Raw genomic sequence first — 13,358 nt, 5'->3', positions numbered from 1 at the left:
CAAATTTCAAGTCATCCTCAGCACATCTTCACATTCACTTAGATGAGGGCTGAAGAAGTCCAATAACTTAAGTTATTGGAAAAGTAACTAAATAACGGTAACCTTGATAACCCATCTGCTGTTGGCCATCTGCAGAAAAGACTTAGGTGTGGCCTAAGAGAATCAGGTGCTGGACTCAGTCTTAAGCCATTGAGGCTGTTGCAACAAAATACTATAGAGTGGGTAGTTTATACAGAACAGAAATTTATTTCTCGAAGTTCTGGAGACTGGAAGTCTGACATCAGAGTGCCTGCATGTTTGGATTCTAGGAAAGGTCCTCTTCCAGACTGCAGATTGCTCTCTGTATCCTCTTATAAAAGCACTAATCCTATTCAGGAGCCTCAATCCGCAAGACCTAATCAGCTCTGAAAGGCCCCACGTCCTAATACTATTAGCTTGCGCATTAGGTTTTCAACCATGAATTTTGGGGGGACACAAATATTCAGACCACAGTAAACCCTTCAGTGATTTACCATTTCTCTTAAAATCTAACTCCTTAACAAGTGACACATGCATATTCCTGCCTCTTCAGAGGGTTTTTTCATGTCTATTCACCTCAATGATTTAGGACTTCATAAACAAACAACCTAATAGACATTAAGTAATTAAGGTAAAATAAGTTTGAATTTTCAGTTTATCTTTTGGCACCATTACAAGTGAGGTGATGCATTCAAATAAGAGTTGATGAGAGGAAATTAGGTGACTTTTTTTCCTACTCAAAGGACATTTTCACTAAGATTGATTTGAAGTGTTTGGCATAGAAGTTAAAAAAGAAAAAAGAACCCAGCTATATATTGCATACTCCTAGGAGCAGGAATTATCTCTCCATAAGTACATTTTTCATTTTCTCATGCTGCTGGTGCTGCTGCTGCTAAGTTACTTCAGTCATGTCCGACTGTGTGTGACCCCAGAGATGGCAGCCCACCAGGCTCCCTGTTCCCTGGGATTCTCCAGGCAAGAACACTGGAGTGGGTTGCCATTTCCTTTTCCAATGCATGAAAGTGAAAAGTGAAAGTGAAGTCACTCAGTCGTGTCTGACTCCTAGCGACCCCATGGACTGCAGCCTACCAGGCTCCTCCGTCCATGGGATTTGCCAGACAAGAGTACTCGAGTGGGTTGCCATCGCCTTCTCTGTCATTTTCTCATAGCACTTAATAAATAATTCTGCTAAATGGTAGACCCCAACACCTTTCTTTGCAATTATTACCAACACTATCACATATAGCCTGACATGAAATTATTCCAATCCTTAATAGTATTAATCTGAAATTTTAAAAGCCAGTCTTGTTATTGAATTAAGAAAATATACAATGGCATGGGCTTCCCAGCTGGCACTAGTGGTAAAGAATTCGCCTGCCAATGCAGGAGACTAAAGAGACGCGGGTTCAGTCTCTGGGTTGAGAAGATCCCCTGGAGGAGGGAATGGCAATCCACTCCAGTATTCTTGCCCCGAGAATCCCATGGACAGAGGAGCCTAGTAGGCTACAAGTCTATAGGGTCGCAATGTACAGGGAGGCCTGGCGTGCTGTGATTCATGGGGTCGCAAAGAGTGGGACACGACTGAGCGACTGATCTGATCTGATCTGATCTGAAGTGACTTAGCACGCGCGCTCAACGGCATCTGTACTAAAAGTGAAAAATCATTACTGTAACAGAACAAGGTCAAAATTAAGTGAGCTGTTCCCTTTAAATGGTACCTTAACTCTAGTATTCAAATACACAATATATTGCAGTTTCCAGCTGATCCCTCAAATCTCCTTACAAGAAGAGAGGTTTATAATTCAAATAGTATAGGAAGAGGAAATCTAATTTTGACCTTCAGTCAAATTGATGCCAAAAGGAGTTTATGGTTTTCTTTATAAGCTGTAATTGCAAATACAGTTTCCTTCATCTTAAAAACTATTCCACCCTGAAATTTTCAAACAAAAATAGTTTGCAGAAACATTGGCAAAAGACGTCTTCAAAGGAAACTAGTTTGAATTAGAAAGAGAAAGAGGAGCGGGATGGTGGATATTTTTAAAGGGATTATGTTTTCAATATTTTGGGCACTCTAATTCCTGTTGCTTTTTTAAAAAAGCATTTCTCATTTAAAATTATAAGTAGATTAGTAATTTAAGTGTGCTTAATTTGTAAATAAGGTAAAAATAATATGAATGTGTATAACTTTAAGAGAAAAACATTATAAGAATCTTTTCTTGAAATATTAAATAGAAGCAAAATTAGCATTAGTAATGATTTGATACTAATGATAAGCACAATGACAATTGTCATAAGAAACTAAAATATGTGGGACCATATTATGGCATTAATTAAGATATAGAAATGGTTTGAAATTCATTTACCAAAAATATTTTGACTAGTTATTTTAATCAAAATACTTGATAATATAACATCATGTATAATGACAATAAATAATGTTAGTTTCCCCAGCACTGCTTATCATCATGTGTCTATAGGTTAAATTTAAAACCATGCCTGACTTTGAGATTAACTGACTCACTCATCACCTTTGCTACAACTGTTGCCTAATGCTCAACATAAATCAGGTCAGGATTCTGGTTTCACCAAGTTAGTACCTTATTTCAGAAGGTTAGGGTTTAGGGTAGGAAATTAGCATTAAATAGAAATGTTATCCCTTCTTACTTCTTATTGTGGCAGGTTCCAAGTCCTTAACTGATCTTAGTTCTCGTAAATATGTAACTTTTCTGTATGTATGTATATTCTTTAAAAATTCTCACACTCCAAGTACTTTTTATTCCAGTGAATATTGGACATGGATTTTCATTACCAAAACCATGTTTGAACAAGGTAGCACAACGGAACCCACCAAATATGTTTCAGATATTCTGAGTTTGGGCTTCTCAGGTGGCTCAGTGGTAAAGAATTCACCTGCCAATGCAGGAGACTCGGGTTCGATCCCTGGGTCCGGAAGATCCCCTGGAGGAGAAAATGGCAACCTACTACAGTATTCGTGCCTGGGAAATCCCACGGAAAGAGGAGACTGGTGAGCTACAGTCCATGGGGTTGCAGAGAGCTGGACGTAATTTACTGACTGAACACACACGCACAGGCATGTTGTTAGTTACCTGTACTACCTTAATTCTGAATTACCTGCAGGGATAGTTTCAGTAAGCAGGAGATATCAGAATCTTTGATAGTACCTAAATATTGGACTTAAGTAGTTCATGCACTCTACCAAACAGTCATCCTCATGTTAAAGAGAAAGTTCAGGAGTTCTTGTTTCTAGAAAGAAATAATTAAATACAATTAAAAAAACCAAAAAAAACTGGAAAACCTATCTAGAAGCATCATGTCTTGCCAGGAATGGCTTCTGTGTTGGATCAGGCTGAAGTAGGTTTAGAAAGATAAAGCCATTTCCCTCAACAATAGCTTTCCCCAACCGCCCCCCCCCCCTCAAAGTTCTGCCAGATTAACCAAACCAAAATAAACTAAATAAAAACAAGCAGAAAATAAAGATAGAAGTGGATTTCATAATCATTAAAATGATAATGGGCATGGTAAATATCCCAGAAAACAATATACCATGTGGTGAGATCCAGACTCATTTTCTTTGTGGAAAACTTAGCATCTCAAGGAAGATATGTTCTGTAGGTCCTCTTCAGGAAAAGACTGTTTAAAAAATATGTGATCTATAGAAAGGTTCAGAAATTTGAAACCTAGATTTTTGAATAGTTAGAAGTAGGTGCTATCCTATGAAATTTGAAGAAAATATTTATAAGTAAAATGTAAATATATAACACATCTATGGAGATGTGTTATATATCAAAAATAAATAGTATTAAGCTTTAAATGTAACATCTTCTACCTTTGGTGACTAGAAGGAGAAGTTAGAGATGGTCTTGTTAGATCCCTAAGCAGTGCCAGGCAACACTATTCAAATCATCCCTCAGTACCATTACCAGAAAGAGAATATGGAGGTGAGGTTGTACTCGTACCCAATAGGATAATTCATAGAATCTTAACCTGTCAGGCTGGAAATGACAATACAGAACACCTTGTCCAGCTCTTTCAACTTACAGATATGGAAACCCAGGTGCAGAAAATCTGAGTCATTTGTCTAATTCATACCATTGGTGGCAGGAGGGAATAAAACTATGGCTACTTGATCTCTGGTCTGCAGTTTGTTCCACTATGCAATACTGACTAATCTCTGTATCCACTCAAAGCCAAAAATGTGTTATTCATAGCATTGGCTCCCTACTTACAGAGATAATGTGGGTTAAAGAGAGCTAAATGCCACTGCAATTATTGTCGTTGTGGTTGTTAGATTTCACTTCCTGATCCACCTGCTGGGGCTCTATTTTAAGCTACACAGATAGGCAAAGCAGTCCACTGTCCTGAACGATAAAATAATTACTTTGGGATCAAAACAATTATGTGAAATTTCCTGCAGGAAAATTTCTTCCCTTTTTAACACCTTGCCTTCTCCCATTTCCCAAAGTAATAATACCTTCTCTTAGGAAGAAAGGAGCTTGGGTATCCAATTGTCCTAGGCTGAACCCCACTGACAATTCTTACATTTGAAGAGGTGAACAAAGGAGATGATCAAGTAATGGAATCTTTTAGTATATGGCTATGCTAAGTTTGTCTCATGGAGAAGAGAAGAAGATTGTGTATTGGGATGGGAAAAATGAAGAATTATAGACTATTAAACATTTTGTCTATAAAATTAGATTTTAATTACATCTGTTAGCAGAAATGCTTTTTCTACATCAATAATCCTATGTAGGTTCCCAGTAGTGCCCTTAGCATTTGATGCTCCTCATAGTTTGTGCTTGAATATTTTTTTTCAAGTCAGAGGAGAAAAATTCACACGTTTGAAAAAAAGGAAGAAACTTTAAGTCTATTGTGTCATCTTTCAATTTTACTTTCCTTTTAGATTTAGAATAGAGGCATATAAATACATATTTAGATCAAATGCCCAGTGACTTAGTATTATATCAACAATTTTCAGAGGCTGAAGCTGGATATCATCATAGAATAAACTTCTTGGATAGAAGAAATGGGAAGTATACTTGCAATTACCCTTTTACAATAAAAAAAACTCAGTAATAAAATTTTATAAATTTGATATGATACAGGAATAAATATTCATATCATCAATCTAGTCCCCATTTCTCCATTTAACAACTTAAAAGTTTTTTTGCTTTTTAACAAGATCATCTGCTTCCACAGTCTTCCCAAATTTTGTAACACTTTGCTCTTCCAGTACTTCCAGCATACAAGGAACTTTTAATTCCAGTTGTAGCTGTACATTCAAAGTTAATATTCAAATATAACCAGTATGTTAGAATGTCCTTCATTGTTGGCCTTATGCGCTCCTTTACTGACTGTACAGATGCAGATATGACGGTGATGACGTAGGTACATGGCTATTTGACTTTCCAAAAGCCATAGGGCAGGATGTAATTGAAGCCAAAGAGAAATTTTGGCCAAATATCAAAAGTCGAAGTCAAATTTCAACTAAGTCCCTAATTCAGAGTTCAGTAGAGCATTTCAATGAGCAAAGAATGTCGGAAATTCTTAAAATAGTTTCTCTATTTTCTTTTTCTCTTTATCTACAATATTTATAACTAGACATTTCAAACTGAAATCAATGAATTCCTTTAAAATCCACAAGATGGTGCTATGAAGCGGCATTTAGAAAAATTTTAAAAACCATATGCCTTCTAGGAGCAATTTTTAGGCAAGGCCAAATAAGTACCATTTAATAACATCCACTCTGATAATATACTGTTTTTATAAAAAGCAAAACCAGATCCATTGATATAAGAAAGGCGTACTTTTACTCCTCATATTGCTTTTTAATAATTTATCCCATAGATTATACTTCCGTTAACTCGGTTATTGATCTCAGGTTTTAAGGATATTTTGGAGAGGACTAAGAATTGAACTTGGATCTCAGCAGGGAGAAGTCTTAATAGGAAAAGTACTGGAATGAAACAGAGACCAGAGTTCTAATTTCTGCCTTCGACTTGAATTGCCACCTCTACTCCCGCTGTTCCTAACCAAAGGCAGTTTTACCTTTGGCAGAGACTAGAGGCATTTTTCAGAGAAGGCAATGGCACCCCACTCCAGTACTCTTGCCTGGCAAATCCCATGGGCGGAGGAGTCTGGTAGGCTGCAGTCCATGGGGTCGTTAAGAGTCAGAAGCGGCTGATCGACTTCACTTTCACTTTTCACTTTCATTCATTGGAGAAGGAAATGGCAACCCACTCCAGTACTCTTGCCTGGAGAATCCCAGGGATGGGGGAGCCTGGTTGGCTTCCATCTATGGGATCGCACAGAGTCGGACACGACTAAAGCGACGCAGCAGCAGCAGCAGCAGCAGAGGCGTTTTTGATTGTCACAAGTTGAGGGGTTTGCTGCTGCTGGCATCTAGTGGGGAGAGGTCAAGGATGCTGCTAGACACTCTACAATGCACAGGACAACCTCCACAACAAAGAATTATCCTCCCCTAAATATTGATAGTGCTAAGATTAAAAAAATGACCTATTTGTTCACTCCTTTGTTGGTTTGTCAGTTCATTCATCAAATAGTTCCTATATATGTTTATGCATAAATGGATAAATCTACCCATCAGTCCATTAATTCACTCTTCAACAAATTCTTACAAAGTGTCTACAACTCAAGACTGCACTGAACTCTAAGGATTAAAAAGACAAGAATTACCTTATTCCTGTTGAGTCTAACAGAAGAAGAGAGACACTTATGAAATAATATAAAAATAATATGTGATGAATATTTCAGTGGTAAGATGTTCTGAGAACACGGAAGAGTAGGATGAATTTTGGAGAAGACGGTAGAATTCAGGAAGGTGTCCTAGAGGTGGGGACTGTTTACTAGGTGGGTAGAGGGGGCTCATAGAATAAAATTTTGAACAAAGCACAAGCAAAGCCAGAGACATACAGTAGTTCAAAGTGTGTTTTGGTGAACAGTATACTGTTGTGCTATGAGATTAGACTAAGGAGGAGGGTTAGGAAAAGGAAAGGGGAAAATCTGTTAAAAGTATATAGATGGGACTCCACTGAGAAGGGTCTTGGATTCCATCTTCCAAACACTGATTTTTTAAAATAGAAGACTGATGCTAGACATGGGCTTCTCTGGTGGCTCAGACAGTAAAGAATCTGCCTGCAATGCAGGAGACCTGGGTTAAATCCCTGAATCAGGAAGATACCCTGGTGAAGAGAATGGCTACCCACTTCAATATTCTTGCCTGGAAAATTCCATGGACAGAAGAGCCTACCGTGGGCTACAGTCCATGAGGTCACAAAGAGTCAGACATGACTGAGCAACTAACACACACACACACACACACACACACACAAGACATGTGGCAATCACTTAACTTTTTAAGGTCTGAGTTTCACATCCTTATAGAGTTTGATGAGATATATTTCAGGTTTATTTTTAGCTTTAACACTGTTTTATAGTTATAAAGTCAATCCATTAGATATATTAAATACTATATATTCTTTGATTTACATTACAACCATCAAAGTCACAATATCTGTAAAGAAAATACCACTTTTCATCTATAAAATTTGTATTATTATAGATATTTTAACTTCATTGTAATGAACAAAGTATAATATATTCCTATTAATGTATTTGGTGTTTAAGGCTGGACATATTTGAGAAGATCAAGTTATCTTGCAGAATATACAGTCTTCTGATTAGTTTATTCCTATATCAGTAACTACTATAGGTTGACCCAGGATAAGCTTTTAAAATATCTTTTCTGTACACAGTCTTCTCTATTTGTACTTTTATCAATGTTTTAAACAATCTAATTAGATTGGAATAGTTAACATATGCTTTATACTTTGAATAGTTACTTCAAAAATGTTTTAGGGAAATGAAACATTGGGGTCTTTTAAAAATGTTTTTCATTGAAGTATATAGTTAATTTGCAATGTTGTATTAGTTTCAGGTATATAGCAAAGTGATTCAGTTTTATATATGATATATATAAAAGAATATTTACATTCTTTTTCATATTTCTTTCCCATATAGGTAATTACAAAATATTGAGTATAGTTCCCCTATACTGTGCTATACTGTAGACCCCTGTTGTTCATCTGTTTTATATATAGTAGTATGTATATGTTCCTCTCAAATTCCTAATTTATCTCTTCTTCCCACCTTTCCCCTTTGGTAACTGTAAGTTTGTTTTGTATGTCTGTGAGTCTGTTTCTGTTCTGTAAATAAGTTTATTTATATCAATTTTCTCAGATTCCACATAGAATAATATCATATGATATTCGCCTTTCTCTGTCTGACTTACTTCAATTAGTATGATAATCTCTAGGTCCATTCATGTTGGCATAAAAAACACTGGGCTCTTTTCTGTGTCTTATATTAATACATGAAGAAAACTCAAAGATTAAGAATTATTTGAATTTCACTTGAGTAAATTAGTAGCTATCAAGTGGATATTTGATCTTGATTTACAAAATGTATTTTCATTATATATTTTTCACTTAATATTTTAACATTTGTAATTTAAATTCACCTTTAAAATATGAGTAGCTGAAACCGCTGCTACAGACCAGTTCTGTTGTCATTCAGAATTTAAGCCTATCGATCAAATGGCATAACATGAAATGAAAGAAAAAAATTGAAAGGGGGTTTTCAAAACAGAAAAATGGGCTCCATGTATAAATAAAACACAGAAATCTCCTATGAGGAGCACTGCCATTCTTTTGCCCCAAATAGGGAAATGAAAATACTGATGTCAAAAGTGACAGAGGCACCGAGAAGGGCTGGGCGGTATTACAGTCTCCTGAACCCGTTAGTGATACAGTATCTAAACCACTCTCATCCTTGCCTGTTGTCTGACTATAACTGTCTACTCTATTTGATTGTATCTTTTTGAGTCTTTTTTTTCTTCTTCCCCCGAATCTTTATCCTTCTGGTTTCTGTATCACATTTCCACAAGTATTAATTAAAACCCTTGATGGATCATTTCAGATTTGAATATCCATTCGTATTTATTTTCCTCCACAATCCAATAATTTTAAAAAGTAGTGTGGATTTTCTACAGTGCTTGTGTTTTGAGACAGTATCATGGATTCAATATAGAAGGTTAATCATCAAAAGATGAGAACTTTGTATGATGTTACAAAAAGCGTTTCAAATCCCAGAAAAGTAGTTGAACTAGTCAGTTGTTTTCAAAGGCACCTTAGAGTTCAGAGGGCCCATGGAAGCAGCAGTTAGGGGGTTAAAGTGCAGGACTGCAGGGACACCCCCACTGCCTAGCCTAACCCTACTTTATCACAAACTCTGCTTCCAACCCTACTGCCTATTTGTTCCAGGTCCAACATTGTTTGAACAAACAATGAAATTCTTACAAGAATTTCTAAGGTCCCTTCTGACCTTAGATTCTATGAGTTTTTATTTTCAAATCATTTTTAAAAACACAGAACTTCACGTAAGATTTCAATAATAACTGAGAGGCACAAGGTAGGATAAAGAAAATATTAAAAATAAGAATACCAAAAATTTTTAACTTTTCCAATTCTTCCTCTGAAATTAGACATTTTCTATTTAAATGTAATGAAAAGGCATGATTTTAAAAGGTTAAATCCTTTCAAACACTGAACCAGACAGTAAAAGACAAATCAGCGGTACAAATCCAGAACATTCAAAATCCCTTGCACCTTCAGTTTGAATTCCCTGCAGAGACAGACCTTGCAGATCTGCCCAAGAACAGGAGAACTGGTTCTCTCCTTTTCAGAGCAAGGGATGGCTCTGAACACAAATGGGAATTAAGGCCCGCAGACATCACAGGATGCTTCTGCTCAGACTCCAGTGCACGCGAGAGGTTATCTTGTTGGTATCAGTAAGAGCTGGCATTCACTTGCATGTACCTAAGACATTAAACAACAATAACACAAAAGTGCCTACAAGTGCACAGAGCATGACAACACCACTGGACTGGCTGTCACAAGGTGTGTCATTTTCTTAATAAAGTTGGCAGTCATCACCTACTAGTTGGATTTCTTAAGTAGATACCGATTAAACCTCATAATGCATCAAAAATTCATGTTTTTTGAGGAAATGTTTTTAGAGGAAATGTTTCTAAACATTCTCAGCATTTTTGTGGATAAAATAAGATACATTTTATGAATTAATGTTAGTCTCATAAATTAAGACAAATTTTCAGCAAAAACTCAAAGTCAATTTAGGGATTGCTCTTCCTCTGCAGTATAAACAATAGGTTGTTTTTTTTTTTTTTTAAACACAACAACAGCTTTGGAGAGAGGCTCTAGGAGACACTTTTTTCCATTTGACACCTAGGCTGCATAATGAAGGAATGCATAAAGAAATGACCATGTGGAAGGCAGGAAAGGAAAGGAATGAATTAAAGGATGAATAGATCATAGACTTACTTTTTTTTTGGCTAGTTACAGGAGATATTCCAGCTATGAAGGAATAGAATGCATAACAAGGGATTCCAACTTAAGCTAATATAACTATGCTTACATTGTAGTCTGCTGGTCTTTCATGACAAAGAGATCTGTCAACTAAAGAAGAAGAATCCAGTCCATGTTGTGTAAAGGGAACAGTATTTCCCAAATATTAATAAAGATGAAAACTTGTTAATTCTGGCAATTTCTCTGTATTTTTTTTCCTCCTTCATTAAGACAAAAATGGCCAGAGATCCATTTCCCATAATTAAAGGTAAAAATGTAAGGCCAATGGAATTATTTCTCTTGTTTATTGTAACTTCTTTCCAGATATCAAGCTCCTTTTCTTTGTTTAAAATAAATGAATAGCACAGTTTCCCCATGCTAAATAAGGCAGCACTGAAGCCTATCTGCTAGTTAGAAAATGACTAATAGAACACATATTTCATAATATCACATTAAATTCAAATAATTTAATCCAAACAAGTAAATCTGCTTCTGCCCTTAACTTGTCCCAGAATGACAACTAAAGTCGCTCTTTTTTAATTCTTCATTTGTCAAACCACATTTATATGAAAGAAGAAACAAAATTCTTCTCAAGTTCCCAGAGGAGGGGAGAAGGCAGAATGAAATCTGACATAGTGCAAAAATATGGTGAAAGTGTAATCTTAGAAAAATTGCACAAGGAATTAGACTTCTTTTTTCCTCTTTTTTTTCTGTGCTGCTTGGGATCTTAGTACCCACCCCAAGAATCGAACTGTGCTCCCTGCTGTGGAAGCTCAGAGTTGTAACCGCTGGACTGTCTGTCTTTCCAAGAGAAATTTTCTACTCACATTTCCCTGAACACAGATGAATGCTAGAATATGAAAAGAGAAAATTATTCATTGTATTAATTAAAATGTTCTTTAAAACATTATTTCAAAATTCCACAGCACAATAGGAAGCTTTCTGATTATCATATTCTGAAATGTACCAGGTAAGTAGGTAGTGAAATGGATTGTTAGTAGAGTTGATTCTTTTGCTTGTCCTAATAAGGATTTGTCTTCAAATTGGCCAAGTCTCCTATACATGAAACTCTTGTGTGTGTGTTATGTGAGTTGCTCAGTCGTGTCTGACCCCCTGCGACCCCTTGGACTATAGCCTGTCAGGGTCCTCTGTCCATGGAATTCTCCAGGCAAGAATAATGAAACTCTTGAACAAACTATAAATTATATGTATCTGCTCGCCTGGAAATTTCTACCCTTGATATTTTTGGTTTTGTTGCCCATTTCAGGGGCAGAAGAAAGGATGTAGGCAAGGCAGAGTGGCATAGTTTCTTTTCAACCCTACAATCAGAAATGGGCTGGCAAGAAGGGGAATACAACCACAGGGTGAGGTGAGTGTGAGTGAGCCGACAAGTGCAAAACAGGCTCCTGACGTTACTTAAAATTTTGATATTTTGTTCAGCACCGATTATTGTTTTGTATTGACTTCTTAAAGTATTGCATTACTGAAGTTTTTGGCACCACTTGTATTTTGCGCCTGAGCTGAATGGCTCCCTCACTCACCCTAGTCCCAGCCCCACTCAAGCAGCACTGGGCTCTGGATTCAAGTGGATCTGCGGAGCCCGGCCTGAACGCAGCCTCCCGCTTTGACCCACCGCAACTCTGATGGGCCAAGAAAAAGAACTGTTTTCTCTCTGCTTGCAAAAATGAAAATGAGAAAAGTGTCCTTTTGTCTCACAGGGAAGCTATGGGAGGGTTCGGAGGCAGTTGTCATTGATGGAAGTGACACTGGGACTTTGAGCTGTTCTCTCTTTCCAGTACTTACTTGTTTCTGGACAGAATCCACGATGAGCAACTAATGCCCAGAATGTGGATTTACAGCAGGAGAAATGAGGAATCAAAGTAACACATTCACCCAAAAAGTATGAAAATGTCCCTCCGAAGCATGCGAAGTTAAACAAAAATGAGGTGTTTAATAATATGTAATTGTAAATGTGACGTACACTCTTTTAAAACAGGGCAGAATTATATGTGATAAACTAACACCGAGGGTACTTTTCCATTCCTGAAGACAGCAAAAGACTTTCAATGTCAATGCTAAACTTCTCATCAGCCTTGCTGCTGTCTCCTTGTCTTTTTCAAAAAGGTATGTTTACAGTCCTCAGGCAGGGGCAGGGGCAGAGGCTGCCCCCCTTCTAAAAGAACCCTGGGCCCTGCTTTCTCTCCATTGTGTTTGACATGAATAGAGTGGAGAAAAGAACAAGGTTTACTGAGTAACTCCTCTGTGTTGATGCTTAGAGAGGCCTTATCTTACTTGATGCCCCAGCAGTTCTGGAAGCAAGAGTGATTCTCACAAAGAGGATTAGGAGATATGGCGACGAAGATTTAGTCCTGGCAGATGCTACAGCTATAACACATGAAGCCCCTGTCTTCTCTGGAGATCCCTCCAGAAGACTAGATGTAACGTTACTAGAAGACTAGAAGACTAGATGTAATGTTACTACTCTGTCTTTTGTTTCAGCAAATTATCTCATGGGATTGTTGGAAAGGTGAAAAATAAGGGCTTCACTTCTATTGTCCTCCATGGAAAGAAACTTTGGATACTTAGGTGCTTTTTGGAAACTGGAAGTTAAAGCTATGGGCAATAAGAATTTCTGAAAAGAAGAGAAAGGTAGGGATGTTGATCTGGTTAAAGAGCTCTCAAAATTATCTGCTGACATTAGATAACAGACATTAACATGCATATAAATCTATTTTATACATTTTCTATGCAGATTCAATAGGAAAAAAACCCTCAAATATATATTTAATTCCTTAGGGTCCCAAGGCGCTTTGAGGATTTAAACTGATAAACCAACCTCAAAGGGACTGATTCTTGCAACTAAAACACAGACACCTCTGG

This window comes from Bos indicus x Bos taurus, chromosome 2 (genome assembly GCF_003369695.1).
Source record: "Bos indicus x Bos taurus breed Angus x Brahman F1 hybrid chromosome 2, Bos_hybrid_MaternalHap_v2.0, whole genome shotgun sequence".
Lineage (NCBI taxonomy): Eukaryota > Metazoa > Chordata > Mammalia > Artiodactyla > Bovidae > Bos > Bos indicus x Bos taurus.
This window is presented reverse-complemented; position numbering follows the sequence as displayed.